Source organism: Spea bombifrons, chromosome 13, assembly GCF_027358695.1.
Source record: "Spea bombifrons isolate aSpeBom1 chromosome 13, aSpeBom1.2.pri, whole genome shotgun sequence".
Taxonomy (NCBI): Eukaryota; Metazoa; Chordata; class Amphibia; order Anura; family Pelobatidae; genus Spea; species Spea bombifrons.
Window position 1 is genome coordinate 28,441,293 of NC_071099.1, and position 19,703 is coordinate 28,460,995.

The 19,703-nt window shown below is 38.1% G+C and overlaps 1 protein-coding gene across 1 annotated transcript in view; it reads right to left on the minus strand.

Moving 5' to 3' along the window:
* The window catches only part of ASIP (agouti signaling protein), a 38,834-nt gene extending 29,905 nt beyond the window's left edge, over window positions 1–8,929 (minus strand). The window contains exon 1 of the mRNA XM_053453444.1: window positions 8,491–8,929. The gene's annotated coding sequence lies outside the window, so the exon portion shown is untranslated. The remainder of the gene's footprint in view (window positions 1–8,490) is intronic.
* Between the last annotated feature and the right edge of the window lie 10,774 nt (window positions 8,930–19,703).

Below are 19,703 nucleotides of genomic sequence, written 5' to 3' on the forward strand. Positions count from 1 at the left end.
ACAATTGGACAGACACATCTAAAAGAGAAACAAGTGCCAACACTGTATAATTAAAATGTGTTAGTTCTGTACGGAAAGGGAAATTATTGTGTTTTAGGTAACTTGTTGCTACTTCATTGGCCAAAGTGGAACAATAGATTATGCTGACTTTGTGTTTGCGTTAAAACATAATACTTATCAAACTTGGTTATAATAGCAGTAAATGGAGTGATGGTGATGCAGTGATTAAGGTACCAGGGCAAAACCAACAATTTTGGATATGAGAACACCCTTTCAAGGGTGTCAAACTTCAAGCCTATAGAGAGAAACTGTCTGCAAATGACCTTTTTTTAGGCATTAGCCAAGATTTTCCGGCAGTGTCCTGATGGGATACGCTATTAAGCGTGCGTCTACTGAAAGGTGGACTCAGCTAGGAAAGAGTTATATTTAAGGGGAACATGTTACCTTTAAAAATGTTGGCATTATTATATGTTGAACGACCCGATTCCGCAATGGTTTTTCGGCCAGTTTAATTATTTAAAGAAAATCGATTTAAATGCATGGCGCTCAGCGGAGCCAAAATCAAGACTTAAATAGGGAGATTATATATATATATATATATATATATTGTCTCCAGAGAGTTAATTACATGTATGCAGAGTTAATGAGCATGATTATTTAGAGCAGCAGGATAAATAGGAGCATATGTGGATCATTTGCAGTTATAGGGAGGGGTATATATATATATATCACCCTGTGTTGTGTCCATAGATAATTAGTTTTGTATGTATATCATCGTTTTATATAGACTGGCTTATCCATAGATTCTGTTTCTTTATCACAAGCACGCGTGTTCTAGACCTCCGAGTAAATGACTAATTGGTGAAACATCCCCCAGTGATTTAGGATTAGTTCTGGCCGATACGCTGCCCTCGATAATATGCTTTCAGCACTAGAAATCTCAAATGTCAGCTTCAGGTTAAGAGAGCTTAACAACTGCCAGAGGGGCTGCTCCACAGAGTAGTTGGGCAGGGGCTCCAATGACGGGTTGGGTTGGTTACTATGAAGTATCATTCGGGACATCAGTAGCCATTGTACGGGGGGCTACATTATGGGAAGATGTTAAAACACTGGGATTGAAAGAAAGCAATAAGAGTATTTAGAAGGGGGCTTATATGGCGCAAGACGATCAAAAGTATGGAATGGTTATGGAAGTGGGTTCTAGAAAGTAGATGGAGAGAAAGGATTACTTTTGGCCATGTGTCATAATACGGAACTTGATGATGGGTGTAGACCTAGTAAAGAAAGGGTTTTATATCTTGATTGAGATTAATTTTATGTAGCAACGAAAAGGTTACTTTATGATGTAACAGGAGGTGTGTGCCTGGTGTAGTAATTGGTACTCTAGTAACTCCTATAACAATTGGAACGAATCTAATGAAAGATATAAGGAGAGACAATATGATCCAGAAAGGGATATAAACATATTCGTTATTCTGGCTTTGGGACGAACGTGTATTTTGATTTTATCGGATTTAAAATTCTTTGCTGCATTAACCCGATCGAAAGAGAAAACTAGAATTTGGTGGAATCCAATTAAAAATAAATAAACAAAAAAAAAGGTGTTATGTGTCAATGCAATCTTTCCCCATAGAGGCTTCTCTTGATACATAGTTTGACATCACCATGTGAGTTTGACGCATGTAATCCTTCATCAGCTCTCCCAGGTTTAATGCAACCTCTTCGTGATTTGAAAGGAAGAGCCTGGTGCTGGCGATTGGGAACGTCTCCCCAGGTTACAATGTACTTTAATCCCTTTCTCAGGATCAAGATGCTTTTTCACCAAGCAGCTAGAGGTAGGTGATCCAGAACCGGATAAATAAACATTTATTTGTTGTTGTTGTTGGGGTAGGGGGTGGTTACACCGTAAAAAAAAAAAATATAGTTTGGAACAAAATCATCAGAGGGTTGTTTGCCCAGGAAAAAAAAAAAAAAGCCCTTTGGTAACAAAGACAAAGATGAAACGGTAATCCTGCTGTGTTCGATAATAGAAAACAATGTCCCGAAAAATGCAAAAAAATTAAAGAAAATTCCAAACAGATTGGACCTTGCGTTAAATATGCACAGATGATCACACTTGGAATGGTAATTATAAGATGCAAATATTACTTTTGTTGGAAATGGAATAAATTTGAGTTATTAAGGGGACGGTCTCTATAGAGTAATATGTTGTCATTATGTTGTCATATCTAAACAGAAATGCATGAGAATATATTCTGGTGTAAAAATGCACATCTCCTTGAAAATGTGACTATATATGCTAGCTATCAATAAATAAAAAAAAAAATATATATATTTATTACATATATAAATAATAATAATATATATATATATATATATATATATATATATAATAAATTATATATATATATAATAAATTATATATATATATATATATATATATATATATATATATATATATATATATATACAAACCTATGTGCAGTATTTGTAAGGCAACAAACTTTTTATAAGAAGTCATATCTTAGGGTAATTCAGTATTATTTAGATATTTTACGAATTATTTTTATTTATTTATTTTTATTTATTAAATTTTACTTGTATACAATGTATATGTTTTCATTCCAGAGTTTCTTAACACGCGTTTTACTTAATTTTAATGTCGAAATGTATTTATGTGTTCCTGGACGCATCGATAGCCCAATTATGAGCATTGGATGCCCACGCAAATGTTAGTACATTACCCAAGTGTGAGAAACCATGAAACCTGAAATATGCCCAACATAATCAAGAAAGACTACAGACCCAGTAGGGCTACAAACCCGAGGAGTTTCGCCGTTACATGTAACATTGATTTTAAGGTACCATCAGTCTTTTTATGTCTTAGCATCTGCAAGTTTATTTTGCAAATTAAAAATTGTATATATTAGATATATTATTTTTTTAATGTATGAAATACTGTATATGTAATGCATGATGGCTGACTGTTTTGATATACATGATGGATTATTTTACTACTTAAATCATATTTTTTTTATACTCTGTGCTTTAAATAACAAAATAAAAATGTGACATTTAATTTAACAAATCCCAAGCATAGTAATGGGGGATAGTAATAGAATTGATTCCTGTTCCAATTATTACACTTCACCTCCTTTAAGCATGTGAAGCTGAATTATTCAATAGATTGTTATAAAAGCAGTAGAAATGACACAAAATATAAATCATAGATGTTTTAGTTCTTTTAAGGTTAATTAGAAATACTGGAAATTATGCATAACTTGCTTAAAATGCACAATTACTGTCGACATAATATTATACCGCTAATAATCTGGATGAGGATATGCTGTGTTTTAATTGTATTATGTTAAAGGGGAGCAGTTACTGTCACAACTTTTAGCCAAGCGAACGTAACTTATTAAAAGCACCTATAGCTTGACAATTAGTGTGATTGTTTTGGAGAGAATTAGTTTAAAAGTAAGGGATTATTTAACTTTATGGAACCGGAAGAATGTGAGAAAGCATGGCAAAACTATCATAATTTCCTGGCTATTATGTGCATTTTTTCCTCCCTTACCCTAAAATAAATCAACTGCAACCAAAAAGGGGCAGAAACGTAACAAAAGAGAGAGAGAAAAAAATTGTATAACTAATATTCAAGAAAGATCACATTATATAAAATGTACTAATGGAAGAAATGTTGAAACAGCTACTAGTATTGTATTAGTATGTATATATATATATTGTATATAGTATGTGTATACCGGTGTGTATATAGTATGTATATGTGTATATATATTGTATATAGTATGTGTATATAGATATTGTATACAGTATGTGTGTGTATATAGATATTGTATATAGTATGTGTATATATATAGATATTGTATATAGTATGTGTATATATATTGTATATAGCATGTGTGTATATATATATATTGTATATAGTATGTGTATATATATTGTATATAGTATGTGTGTATATATATATATATATATATATTGTATATAGTATGTGTATATATATATATATATATATATTGTATATAGTATGTGTATATATATACAGTTTAAGATGGCTGATGTTTGGATAATGGCTTACTTTTGTACATAACTGATGTATATATACACATACTATATACAATATATATATATATACACATACTATATACAATATATATATATACACATACTGTATACAATATATATACACATACTATATACAATATATATACACATACTATATACAATATATATACACATACTATATACAATATATATATATATACACATACTATATACAATATATATATACACATACTATATACAATATCTATATACACATACTATATACAATATCTATATACACATACTATATACAATATCTATATATACACATACTATATACAATATATATATATATACACATACTGTATACAATACAATATATATACACATACTATATACAATATATACACATACTATATACAATATATATATATATATACACATACTATATACAATATATATATATACACATTATATACAATATATATATATATACACATACTATATACAATATATATATATAGTATGTGTATATATATATTGTATATAGTATGTGTGTATATATATATATTGTATATAGTATGTGTGTGTGTATATATATATATATATATATATATATTGTATATAGTATGGGTATATATACATAAGTTATGTACAAAAGTAAGCCATTATCCAAACATCAGCCATCTAAAACTTCGGAAATGCTGTGTTCTGTTTAAAGAGTTATATAAAAACAAGCTAACAGAAGCAAAATAATGATCAGAACAGTTTTAAAGGAAAAGTAAAATGACAATGTCAGCTGACTTGGTCCTCATGAGTCGTATGACCATGTTATCTGCTGGAATGCCATCTTTTGAACAGATTTGCCCTAGCGTGAATGTATGACACTTTCTATATAACAAACCTAACTAACGGTCTGACCATCGCTACAAAGAAATGATATTGCATATATACTTGCTTTTTAGCCGCTTCCACGACATACTATTGGGTCTAAAATGAGAATATCTGCGGAATATCTCTACCTTTTAACAGATAACAGATGGTAGTTACAGCTTGTAACCTGTGGTGCTTTTTGATATTGAAGAAGAGACTGATTTTCATTTTTGATCTTAGGCCTAACGTTGTAATCACAATGTAACAGTTTGCGAAAACATGTCCACCGGGAGGTGTAGTAAACCCCAGTAGGGTTTCTTTTGACGAAGATTATGTTCTTTATTTTTCATATAAAAACACCTATTGTCATAAAAAAACACAGTCTATGATTTATCTATTAGCCATATCCATTATCCAACTAAGCAACTAAGTAACTCGTGGCTGTACAAATTTTGGAGCCAAGAAGCAATGTGATTTGTAAAAATGTCAAAAAATAGTGGTTAAATAGCAGATAAATACATTTTTTTTTTATCATGCATGGCTTAGTGGATTTTTTAAAATGTTGTTTTGAATTGTGAAAATGGATATGCATCGCAAAAGTAGACCTGCTGCGGAATATGATGGCGCTATATAAATCATATTCATAACATATAAATCAGTAAATAAATAAAAGAACAGGACTTGGTGAATTTGTATACTTCTTATTTCATATATATTTTTATAATGTGCACTAATGTATAATTTTTCATCATTTTTATCACAAATAGTATAAATATAATATATATATATACATATCTATCTATCTATCTATCTATCTATCTATATACACACACACATATATATATATATATATATATATATACATTTATATGTATATATGTGTATATATATATATATATATATATATATATATATATATATAGATATAAACTTCATTGCATATATGCATGATTAATTAGCCTTTTAACCGTAAACTTTGATCTGTGAACACAACGTGCCATTGGAACACAGGAGTGATGGGAGTGATAAAGGGTCATTGGGACACAGGAGTGATGGGAGTGATAAAGGGTCATTGGGACACAGGAGTGATGGGAGTGATAAAGAGCCTCTGTACGCCCATGAAGAGATTCAATTATCAGCCGTTTCCAGCTAGTCATCAGTAGTCAACAGTAGTCATTTACAACATTAACCCCGTCTGTGCTGGACTTCTGATCCATTTCATGTTATTTTAATGGACCAAATGTGCTTTTCATTAAAAAACAAGGAGATTTCCAAGTGACCCCAAACTTTTGAACGTTAGTGTATATATTAGTATAATACACAGATGCCGTGACCACAAGATATTCCGAACTTCTCTTCACCTTTCATTTCCAGCTCCGTGCATCTATCCGCCTGTCTGTTTCATATTGACCTTTCAGTCGGAATACATACGCACGGTCATTAGAATAAAGCACATATTACAGGTATGAGAGGTCAACTTCCATGTACTCCAGACACGGACACAGATCAAAGGAAGAAACATGCCTTACAACAAACACGAATACAGCACCAATGAGCAGGTCTATGCACCTATATATTTTTTTTAGATTTTTTGAGGATTTTTATGGATATTTATTGCAAACTTAGCTAAACATTTTCACAGTAAGATTTTATGATTCAAGTTACTGCAAATGTAAATGATAACATGAAAGGTACTATTGCTCATACTACATTTAGCTCATGCACACACAGACACATACCGTATATAAAAAATTGTTATTTTTGACCCCAATGCAGACATTTATAAATGAAGGGAAGCGTAGCTCCAAGCTTTTATGGAAAAACCAGCTTGCCGACGTTCCCAGAGGAGGACCTAAACAAATGTTTATAAATTGCATTTCTAGCTGCTGTTTCAATATGTTCCCTGGGGAGGACCGAAACAAAATCTGAGAAATTGCACTTCTAGCTACTATTCCGTTAATATATATATATATACTATTCCGTGTATATATATATATATATATATATATATATATATAATTCAGGAATGCTTCAAATATCAGCTTGGAATCCTGGAGAAATAGTAACCTTTATTTTCACAAGATTTGGCTCTGTATATTCTATAATCAAACTTTTATAAACAAGAGTTTAAAACATATATAAATGTTACAAAAGATGGCACTCCATCAACATAAATATAAATATTTTAAAATGCTTTATTGTAGGTATTGTATTTCTACAATATTTTGTAGAAATACGAAAAAAAAAAATCTGCCTTGCAACCTATTTTTTAAGAGCTTTTATCTAAAATTCTCTTTTATCTCGTGCTATTAATGCCTTTTTCGAATACGTACAGATCACTGTCCACAACGTATGTCTTTCCACATACCGCTTTACACATCTTTATCTACGCAGCAGTTATAAATCGTATCCTGAATACTCGGTCCCACATGAGACCGCTGACATTATCCTCGAAAGAAGAAAAGAAGAAAGCAGAAAAGAAAGCAAAATACATGATAGACAGTATAGATTTCCATGCGTGCATTAATTACATGTTCTTTAAGTTTATTAATGTTCTCCGAAAGCAACTGAATACTGTTTTCAACAATGCTGAAAAAAAGAATTCCAAATCAGAATGTGCACCCTACAAGCCATTTATTATCTAATTCTATAGTATAATATGTGTCAAACCTCAAATGCACATTTAAACAACATAATCCCAAAGAGGGAACAATACAAAAATATTCTGTAAAAGAACAACTGGTTATACGTCCTCAAATACAGACTATTGGTCATGCCGCCATCGTTACATACATGTTATGTAGTGCAAACAACGCGATCAGTAATTAAACCCTTGAAGATAAGCTCGTTGTGGAGGTTTCCATCCCTGTCCATGCCGTCCGAGTGTTTTCTCGTAAGAATCCAAAGCAGCGGAGATGTTGTGGGGAATTTCGTCCATTACTGGTTGGAGAACCCATGACCTGACTATATAAAGCTTTACAGCTAAGAAGATAAAGATACTAGCTGGAGAGAATGGGTTGGGATGTCATAGGGGACAACTACAGTGTTGCTTTGTTATAGGTTGGTCAGGAATTCTGATTAATAACTCAAATAATAGGACGAAAAAGTTCCCCGAAAGGTCCGGTAGCTTTGGGCAATGTCAGCAGATGTGTGACATAGTCCCCCCTACATCTACACCGTCTCCAGCAGTTTGGGGAGCTGTTACATGTAACTTAACCGCAAAACAGATGTGCCGAATTCTTTACTTCGACGTAGAAAAAAAAAAATCAGGTGTTATACTGTTAACCTATTAATCTCCAGAAGCCTGGGACGTTGGCACAAGGCAGATTTGCTTAGCATGCGTATTGTGTTACGAAACATATCAGTGACAAATATGCAATAACACCCTATGATGTCATTTTACATTTTACTAAAATCTACTGCAAACCACAAAAAAAGGTAGATCGCTTCCCCAAATGATTAAACCTCTTATTTTCTGACCCCTCGATAGAGCACCATTGATTGACAAAAGTCACACGAAACGGAACAACTAATAAAACAGACGCCTACCTGGATGGATTTAAGTAGGTACACGACCTGATCCGTTTTCTCTTTCTGGAAACGTGAAGCACTGAAGCCAGGGAAAAAAAAATCTGAAAGCAATTTCCAGGGGGGGATAAAAATTACAAGAGAGAAGCACAGATGAGTCTCAAACAACCAGCGAAGCAACACGTGAAACTGATGGTAATCTCTGAGGCCTGTCCCTTTGTGGGGAAGCAATAAAATCTAATATACGGCGGTTTGAGTGTGAAATCGGCGCATTTAACCATAGCGCTGTCTAGGCAGGAGGCATTGGATATCCGCAACGTCTCCAGACCCCATTCGGATTCATTTCCATGTCGTTTCAGAGGTCATTTTACCTTTGTTTCCTCGCAACGAAATCCGTGTGCCGGCAGTTGCCAAAAATGTTCTGTTTTATCCAAACTTGAAAGAGCCGAGATACAGATAAACTAAGCCATTAAGAGGTTTTAAGGACTGTGCATTACTATGCAATTCTATATGAACGGTGCGCAAAAATCCGTCCTCCCCAATAGAGGACTTAACTCGTCACCCAATTTAAAGGGGTTAAATGGTGTTCGCTTCCTGAAACTCGAGAACCTGTTTAAAAGCCTTGAAATGGTACGTTTGACACAAACAAAAGAGAAATGAGAAACAGAGCTGATTTATTGAATGATGTTTTGTATATTGCATTTGTCGTGAAACATACCCCTAATTCCTTCCATGTTACCACATGTAACTGCCTTTTATGAATCCATTACCATACAGTCCTTCCTTGTGGGCTACAATGGTGCTCCAATGGCTTTAAATTGCTTGAGGGTTAAAATGCAATGCGGTCCCACCGATTCAGCTCCTTGGTAAGCAATATAGCCGTGAAAAATGAGATAGGACTCTCCAAACTTGGGGTACATTGACGTAGTGGGGGGGGCGAAGCAATATATTGCCATATAGTGTGACCGTATCCCCAATATTTAGGCCTCAGTTTTTTGGGTATGTGGTGAAATTCTGGATTTGTTCTTTGATCCCCATACCTCCCCTCTTTCTCTCACACTGGAAATATTTTGTCTCATGTAAGCACTATCTACAACTTTCATTGCACCGTATAACTTTCTTCATATTCTTGCCAGTGGTAAATATGTCTATATAGGAATATCGCTATATAAAACATACCCATCACTCCCACCCATTGAAACATAAGAGCCATCCAATCAGCAAGACCATTCCATTGGTTACTGTGGTAATAAGACCATGTTTCAAGTGTAAAGTGCTCTCTTGTGCCTAGAGGGCACCCAACTAATGAGGCCAACTAATGGTTCTTCGCCTCACACTTCAGTTCTGGACTGCCCTTGGAGAGATTTTTCCTCTGTAATGGCATAAGAGCGCTAAAACTTGAGAGGCTTCTAAGCAGGACTCAGCATGGGGCAGGCTATGAAGTGGATGTCTGTTCTTTCACTCAGATTTGTTTTGTATGACATGTTTCAACACAAGTTCCTATAAAAAACTCAAATTATCCCTTATAAACATGCATATGACCTCCGTCTAGCTCCTGATTACACCACGTAACCCTCCTTGTAGTGCCTTGTATTGCTTATTATACCCCCATAGCTCCTCTTATTGCACCATATAACCCCTCATTATAACTCCTCCTTTGCAGCATATAACACCTCCATATAGCCCATCCGTATAACGCCCCCCATCGCTCAATGCAACTTTTCCCTTGACCCCGTCTCGCTAAACATAACTCTCCAAGTCTGGCGTCTATCTGCTGCTTCATACAACCACTTCCCGCAGATAACGTTGCTCCAGATAAGGCATAAAACACGTAAATATTTGCGAGACATGTATCAGCGTCCTGCTGTTAACATTAGATGCCCGGCTATTACACGCTAGATAATATTTACAGCCCCCAAACTTCAAACGGCTCGTTTAGCGTGTGAAGTAGGAAAATATACAGCTAGTGTAATTGCCGTAGATGCACCCCAGGCATTCCGGGGTGGTATATATATGGGATATGCAATAACATGCTGAGTTTATGAATAGTGCAGCCTGTTTCACCATAGCCACTGGACTTAAAGCTGTCAGTCCAATCATTTCACTTGTGTAAATATTTTGGATAACACGCTGGGCCCTTTATTTCAATGCTCTGTTCCTGGGACGCCACTTATCTCTCCACCGGATATTGCCGAGCTTGGTCTAGAGCTCAAAATTATAGTCAAGCTGAGCGTGAGGCCGCGCTGACTTGATGGAAAGATTAAACAGTTGGCTCATTCCTGGATGCCCCTGTACCCCTGCCCATTAAATCTCCTTTGCAGGCGAATTTGAGGTCCATAAAATGGGATTAATGGCATTTCCAGATGTGCTGGAGGACTAGAAAACAAAAATCATACACAGGGCACATTCCTGTCGCATGTTAATATCGCTCTACATAGAGTCAACACGGAGCCAGGCCTGTGTTCAATTCAAACATCCAAAATAAAACTTTTCATTCACATCACCAACAGATTCTGTAGCGCTGTTGATGCTTCCATTTTTGGTGGAAAAATCTGGCTACACTATATGAGGCTGCACTCAGAAATGTAATTTTGGTGATTTTGTTTACCTAAACCAAAGCATCCATCGCCATATGACTTATTGGTCGGAGAGGACTCTAGGCATACTGAGTCTCTAATAACCAAGACATCTTTTTACAGGATGCCACTAAACTTTAGCCGATTATGCTAGAAATAATGGATGCCCCACCAGGGACAAATCAACTTAAATATCATTTTACATCAGAAGTGACTCAGCCGACTCCCTCGGTTGATTTAGCCGATATGTCACCTAAAGAACTCACATTCCGGTAACCTCAAGTGGCCCATTATATATCACCTTCCACTGGACAAGACCGGCCACCATTGTGTCAGATTATCTTCCAGCGCAGAAGATTGATCACCATGGTGTGAGGTTACTACCATTACGTGAACAAGATAGACCAACTCTGTGTGAGATTACCTTTGAACGGATTGATTTATTTAACCAGTGAATGAGATCAATTCTCAAAGCTGATCTAGTCTAAGAATGCACATTGTGTGACAGTGTCCTCTAATGCATGAGATTCAGCTTGGATTCTTTACAAAAATTAAGTCTGTACTCAACAACTCCCTTGTTTTCCCTTGTCAACTCCCTTGTTTTTGTAAAGGCAATCTGGTATGGCCCATGTCCTGCATCTCCTGCACTCCACCTATGATGTGGAAAAGCTTCTCATTAGTCAGGTGTTGAGATACATTTTAGACAGCAGTAGGAGTTTAAGGATCCTGGAACCTCACACGCACTGGACGTTTGAGGCTATTGAACCAGATTTACAAGGTGAGCTTTGAAGCGTTAAAGACTTTATGATGAATTTAACACGAGGAGGAGTTGAAAGCTCCTCCACATGTTTCACATCCCCTTTGTCTCGAAAAACCATATTTCTTGGACATCTCTTTCAATACGTTTCTGCCCCTTAAGTTGCTTTTTTACACCTAAAACCTGCTGCCTGATTGATAAAACGAACTACACAAAAAGTGTAAGAAGCTTGCCCTCGCTGACTCTTATCTTGACCCAATAATCAAACTCATGCAGCAGCCTTTTTTGTCACGGTGGTCGTCAAATAGCTTAAAAGTAAAGGGCCTGCCTCGTCGCCCATTTAATACGTTCTTTTTATCACCCATGTATAGAAACATCTATATGTTGTGGAATAACAGTTTCAAGTTGAAGGAAAACAACGAATTAATGAATTCACTCCCAGAACGAATCCAACAAGTTTTACTTTGAATTGTTCCCAAATGCACACTTTTGCCTTTAAATCACATAGGTATGTTAATAGAATGCATATGAAGAACACTTGAAAGCAAAATTTCCTTTGCTGGGTTGCTGAATGTTTTCCAGAGGTCATCAGCCCCAGTTATACTTTCTCTGCAAACCCAGCCTAAGTCTACACCTTACAATAATACTACCAGGAACCTTGTTATAGGTGGTTAACCCCTTAAGGACAATGGGGGGTCCCTAAACCCATTGAAAACAATGCATTTGAGCCCATACATAACCATACCTTAAACTGTTTGCCAAAGTGTTATATTATTCACTAATATTATTATCTCAAAAACACTTTTGACCCAATCAAGTGTGCAAAAAGTGGCCACGGTTTAGATACATTGTTAGCAAAGGCTACTCTGCATTAGTTTAGGTATTTAACAAAGAGGTGGGTGCTACAACACCTACCTGCATTTTCAGCAGTATTACTGTGTGTTAACTACTCTGGAATTAAAGTTCTCCGGAACGAAGGCGTAGGCTGGCCCTGTATAATGCATGTTTAAGTGGAATTAACTTTTTGACAGTGGCAGTTAAATATTTAGAACACTTAGCATTTGGAGTCTGAAACAGGAGAATAAAATTCAACATAGATAAATTTAGGGTTATGCATTTTGGAAATACAAAGGAGCATTGAATATACATTTTTAAAATGTAATGAAAACCTCAATAATTAATGATCTGGGAGTACTAAAAACAAATGAAATCTTGTTTTGTTATGTGCAATATTAGGTGGTAACCTTAATCATTAATTGGTATAGTTTAATTTGTAACAAGAAGCACATTAACAGTATTTGGATATAATTATAACTGTGGAAGAGATACATTGTAGTTTAAGGGAACCACTAATAAAATAGAGTTCTATGATCATAAAAAAACTAAACTAAATAATAATAACATTTTTATTATATAGATAAGTTATCAAGACTGAATGTGTTTATAACAGACATATGATCATACCCAACAGGAGCTTCCCAAACACATCACTTTACAAATTACATGAGAACATCATGTTAAGATTTTCTTTTAGCAAAGGAAAGATGTTTTAGAATTGGGGCGATGTGGAATTCGTTATTATGAAAAACTATATTTGGCAAAAAATAACATTCCTTTACAAAAATAGCCTTATGCCTTTCAAAAAGTTGGCAGACATAGATGTAATAATCTAAGGAGTTAAGGTATAGGGGAGCTGAAGGGAAAAGAACCTTTATTTGTTTATGTTGTGTTACTGTCTCACTACTTAGCTCACTAATTTGAATTTGAGTGTCTCTCTGTACAAGTCGATACCCACTTCTCTAGTCTCCGCCATGGAGGTGTTTTTGATCATTTAATTGGTAAAAAAAAAAACTATATTAAGTGTCTTTCTGAATACAATATGAATTTATGTTTATCCGGGCGTAAACTAGTAAGCTGGTACTTCTTAACAAAGTTAGTTTACAACCAGTTCTCAGCTTCACTGCTCTCCCTACAGTCACTAAAGAGGAACTACTGCTGCATTTCGACAGCCATAAACATACAGACACTTTTGTTTACAACCATCCAGATATGTACTATAAATGATTATTAGAAGTACCAAATGCTAGCTTAATACTCAGAAGTAGGAAATGTCTTTTAACCAATGGCTCCCCACAGATTTCCTCTGTAGGGGTTTTTCCTCTCCTGAGTGAAACATGATTCATCATGAATCCAGACGAAGCCTCTTTTTCCGGCCAACTTAATTAAGAACCAACAAGCAAAATCTTGGACCTGGAATTCCAAATGCCCTATGATAATTGTTAAAGTCGAAAAGACCTACAAATCTAAAGCCACCTCTCTCGGCCTGTGTTTGTCTCACTCATAATTTTGTCTCTGTCTTATTCTTCTCCCTCCCCATCCCTTTCAGTTCCATGACTGATGCAGGAAACTTTTTTGGATGAATAAGACTTTTTGCATCTGGATGTACATCTGTCAGCAAAGCACTGCTAGAGGTGTGTGTCCTGCTGAGGGCTACATTCACACCTATTTGTCTTCTATTACGCACAAACCAGCTATAGGAGGCAAAGAAAAATAGCTTTCTAAGATACCTTAGCTGTATTTATATTGTTTGCTTATTTTAACCATTTGAGTGCCAGCAGTGTATGAGGCAAGTGGCTCTCATAAAATGGCTAAAGTACCGCATATGTAGGTGATTGTCATTTTTTACTTTTCCCATGTATGTGGGAATCCCACTGGTGAACTTTGTCTTTCCTCCCTCGTTGGATTCCCGCTGGCTGCATATATACATGAGACTTCTATGAAAGCCTTGTGACTCTTAATTTAGCAAATATTACTTACGATAACAATAAGGTTTGCAAAATTGTTTCCGTAAGATAAGTTATACTGACCTGATTTGTGCTTACTGTTCAATATAGTTGCCCGGGTGCTGTGGTCACATGCATTGTTACCCAGGCTGCCTTCTGTTCTATCACAGAATGATGTGCATGGGGTTGTGCAAGCATCAATCTGTAATAATGTATGTATAATTTACCCTTACGTAATTTAACATTACGCCTGATTTCTTCCCTCCGGCTCCTTATTATCTTATATTTTGTTATGATAGACTGGCTTCATTAGCAATTTAGAAACTGGGAATGTGCATCTAAAGATTGTTCGGCATCCCCCGTGTCGTTGACTGTAGCATAGCGACACCTATAGGTAATTTTGTACATTGCATGTGTTTAAAAGCATGTTATTCTCATTATTATTAGGTATTTCAAAATACATAAAAAATCAATAACCAATGCAGACTTACACAATATACGCAAACAATTAAATTAGAATTGATAATGACACATGTTTAGACACGGTGGAAAGGAGGTAACTACACCTAATGCAAACTGACGTATGATGAATGATCCCCCCAGACACTCCTAGTAGTTTAGTAAGGAAAAGAGACTATGACCACATCTACCGTTTTTACCAGGACACATAAACATCTATGAACTAACAGGGAATCCTTCACTGAGCAGTAAATAAAATGTATATGTGTCTTGAAGCACAATACAGTCACCCTTGAGAGACGACAGGTGTTTTATTTAAACCTGCATTGACACACATACATATTTGTTAAGTGCAGTGTAGTGCAGAGAGGGGGAAAGTTTTGTCCTCTGGCCTTGAGGGTGAGTTAGCTTGAAGCCCTGAGGATGCTATGGAGCATCCCTTAGACTATGGTCTGAGTCCGGGCACAGTGCACAATAGGTTTTTGTGTGTGGGTTACACACTGCACCTTTTTGTTTTACACAGTAAGCGCAGCTAGTATTTTGGGGCCCCTCCAGACCTGCTTTTCTTCTGGTGAGGGAGTTAGATAGTCCTTATGGGTGGCCCTCTCCCTCTAACGATGTTTTCAGTGACCTTTCCCCTTGTGGTATCAGCCTGGGAAGTGGGCAGGGTGAGAGGTATGGTTACCTGCCCAACTTATCTGAACAGCCATCTCACGACGGCAGCATCAAGAGGCAGCATGTGGGAGCTGCAAAGGACGTCCATTGCTTTTTCACCTCCCTGTCGTGGTGTTGGGAGATCAGAGGCTTTCCTCGTGCGCCCTGCTGCATGCAAAAGGTCAGTATGGCAGCTACACAGAACAGTCCCTGAAAAATCGGGATTGTCCAGCTAAAACTTGCACTGTTGGGAGGCCTCGGCCTCCACTGATAACTGTGGTGGGAGCGTGAGGCCTCCATCTCAGTTGCGGTGCTTTATGCTGAGCACCGTAATATGACGTCATATCCCGTTGCTCAACAGTGAAGCTGGGCGCACCACAGGACAGCAGCAAGAGAGAGGCCTCGTGCTCCCAATGCAGGACTTCAGCAGGGTAGTCTATTAGCATGGCACATCTTGATGTGGCAATATTTGCCCACTCTTCTTTGCAAAATCCCTCTTCAGATCACCCCCACAGATGTTCAATTGGATTCAGGTCTGGGCTCTGGCTGGGCCATTCCTAAATGTTAATCTTCTTCCATGAAGCCATGCTTTTGTTGTTTTGGATGTGTGCTTTGGGTCATTGTTGTGCTAAAAGGGTAACTTTCTCTTCATCTTCCTAACGGACGCCTGAAGGTTGTGTGCCAAAATCTCCTGGTATTCGGAACTGTTTATAATTCCCTTCACCCTAAGGTCCCGGTTCCAGCTGAAGAAAAACAGCCCCAAAGCATGATGCTGCCACCACCGTGCTTCACTGTGGGTATGGTGTTCTTTGGGTGATGTGCAGTGTTGTTTTTGCCCCAAACATACCTTTTGGAATTATGGCCAAAAAGTTCAACCTTTGTTTCATCTGACCATAACACATCTTCCCACGTGCTTTTGGGAGACTAGATGTTTGTTTTTGCAAACTTCAACCGGGCTTGGATGTTTTGTTTTTTAAGAAAAGGCTTCCATCTTGCCACCCTACACCATAGCCCATTCATATGAAGAATACAGAAGATTGTTGTCACATGTAGCACACAGCCAGTACTTGCCAGAAATTCCAGCAGGTCCTTTAATGTTACAGTAGGCCTCTTGTAAGCCTGCCTGACCAGTTTTCTTCTTATCTTTTCATCAATTTTGGAGGGAAGTCCAGTTCTTGATGATGACTTTCTTCACTGTGTTCCGTAGTATATCTAATGCTTTTGTACCCTTCTCCTGACTGATATATTTCAACAATGAGATCCCTCTGATGCTTTGGAAGCTCTCTGCGGACCATGGCTTTTGATCTGAGATGCAACTAAGCAAATGTCAGGTAAATCCTAATAGAACAGTTGAACTTTCTTTGTGATTAATCAGAGTCACTTTAACTGATGGCAGGTGTGTAATGACTTCTATTTAACATGAGTGTTGAATGTGATTAATTCCGAACAAAGCCCCAGTTATGAGGGTGTGCACACTTATGCAACCAGGTTATTGTGAGTTTCCCCCCTCAAATATTTCAGTTTGTTTTGCAATTGAATTGTTCATGTTATAGGTCACATTAAAGGTGGAAAAAGTTCTGACATGATTTATCTCATTCTTTAACATCACAAGAACCTGGCATTTTAACAGGGTTGTGTAGACTTTTCATATTCGCTGTATGATGTGATATTGGGAGTTATGCTGTATCACCATCAATATCTGGCACAGTATATAGTGATATGAGATATGCCGTACCACTATCTGTGTCTATCTTGCTATAATGAGAAGAGATACACTGTACCCAGGGCCGGACTGGCCCACCGGGATACCGGGAAATTTCCCGGTGGGCCGGAAGGTCTGGGGGCTGGGCGGCCATGAAGACAGCCGCTGAGCTGCCCCCCAGGCTGCCCGAAATCTAATCAAAGCGGCCGCTGGGTGCCGATGCGGCCGGCCGGCATCAGCACCCAGCAGCCGTGTGCGATGGCCGTCTAGTGATGGGAGCAGTGTGAGGGGTGAAAGCTCCGCCCCCTCGCACTGACCTTTCACCCCTCACGCTGCTCCCATCACTATGCGGCCATCAGATTGCTGGGAATGTAATCTGAACGGCCGATGCGTGCTGATGCCGCCGGCCGCCTCTGCTTTAATACTTTTTTTTTTTTACTTTATATGGCAAGCCGATCCAGCTTACCATATAAATAAAAAAAAAAGTGTTAAAGTAGCTCCGGCCGGCGGCATCAGCACGCACCGGCCGTTTAGATTACATTCCCAGCAGCCTGATGGCTGCATAGTGATGGGAGCAGCGTGAGGTGGAAGCTCCGCCCCCTCGCGCTCAGACTGCTGCAGCACCGGATGTCAGGTCAGTGGCATCCTGTCAGCATAGAGGAGAACAGTGTGCAGCTGCCAAGAAGTCAAGAAAGTAGAAGGTGAGTAAAATAATGTATTTTTTGTACTGTATGTTTTTTGTATTTGTTAAGAACAAAAAAAATCGGCATATGTGTGTGTATGTAAGTGTGTCCCCCTATATGCCACTCTGCCTCAGAAATGCCTTATACCCCCCTATATGCCACTCTGTCCCATGATATGCCTTTTAACCCCCTATATGCCAGAGTTGCATACAGGGGTATAAGGCATTTCTGGATGCAGAGTGACATAGGGGGTCAAAAGGCATATCTGGAGGCAGAGTGGCATAAAGGGGGTTAAAAGGTATATCATGGGGCAGAGGAGCATATAGGAGGGTATAAAGCATATCGGGGAGGCAGAGTGGCATATAGGGGGCATAAGGCTTTTCTGGAGGCAGAGTGCCCCATGATATGCCTTTTAACCCCCTTCATGCCACTCTGCCTCCAGAAATGCCTTATACCCCCTATATGCCACTCTGTCCCATGATATGCCTTTTAACCCCCTATATGGCAGAGTGGCATATAGGGGGTTAGAAGGCATATCATGGGACAGAGTGGCATATATTATTTTTTATTTAATATGGCAAGCTGGATCGGCTTGCCATATAAAGTAAACAAAAATGTCCCATGATATGCCTTTTAACCTCCTATATGGCAGAGTGGCATATAGGGGGTTAGAAGGCATATCATGGGACAGAGTGGCATATAGGAGGGTTGAGGCATATCAGGGAGGCAGAGTGGCATATAGGGGGGGTATAAGGCTTTTCTGGAGGCAGAGTGCCCCATGATATGCCTTTTCACCCCCTTTATGCCACTCTGCCTCCAGAAATGCCTTATACCCCCTATATGCCACTCTGTCCCATGATATGCCTTTTAACCCCCTATATGCCAGAGTGGCATATAGGGGTATAAGGCATTTCTGGATGCAGAGTGACATATAGGGGTTCAACGGCATATCTGGAGGCAGAGTGGCATAAAGGGCGTTAAAAGGGATGTCATGGGGCAGAGGGGCATATAGGAGGGTATAAAGCATATTGGGGAGGCAGAGGGGCATATAGGGGGCATAAGGCTTTTCTGTAGGCAGAGTGCCCCATGATATGCCTTTTAACCCCCTTTATGCCACTCTGCCTCCAAAATGCCTTATACCCCCCTATATGCCACTCTGTCCCATGATATGCCTTTTAACCCCCTATATGGCAGAGTGGCATATAGGAGGTTAGAAGGCATATCATGGGACAGAGTGGCATATAGGGTATAAGGCATTTCTGGATGCAGAGTGACATATAGGGGGTCACAAGGCATATCTGGAGGTGGAGTGGCAAAAAGGGGGTTAAAAGGCATATCACGGGGCAGAGGGGCATATAGGAGGGTTGAGGCATATCAGGGAGGCAGAGTGGCATATGGGGGGTATAAGGCATTTCTGGAGGCAGAGTGACATAGGGAGTAAAAGGCATTTCTGGAGGCAGAGTGGCATATAGGGGATAAAAAAGCATATTATGGGGCAGAGTGGCATATAGGAGGGTATAAAGCATATCAGGGAGGCAGAGTGGCATATAGGGGGCATGAGGCTTTTCTGGAGGCAGAGTGCCCCATGATATGCCTTTTAACCCCCTTCATGCCACTCTG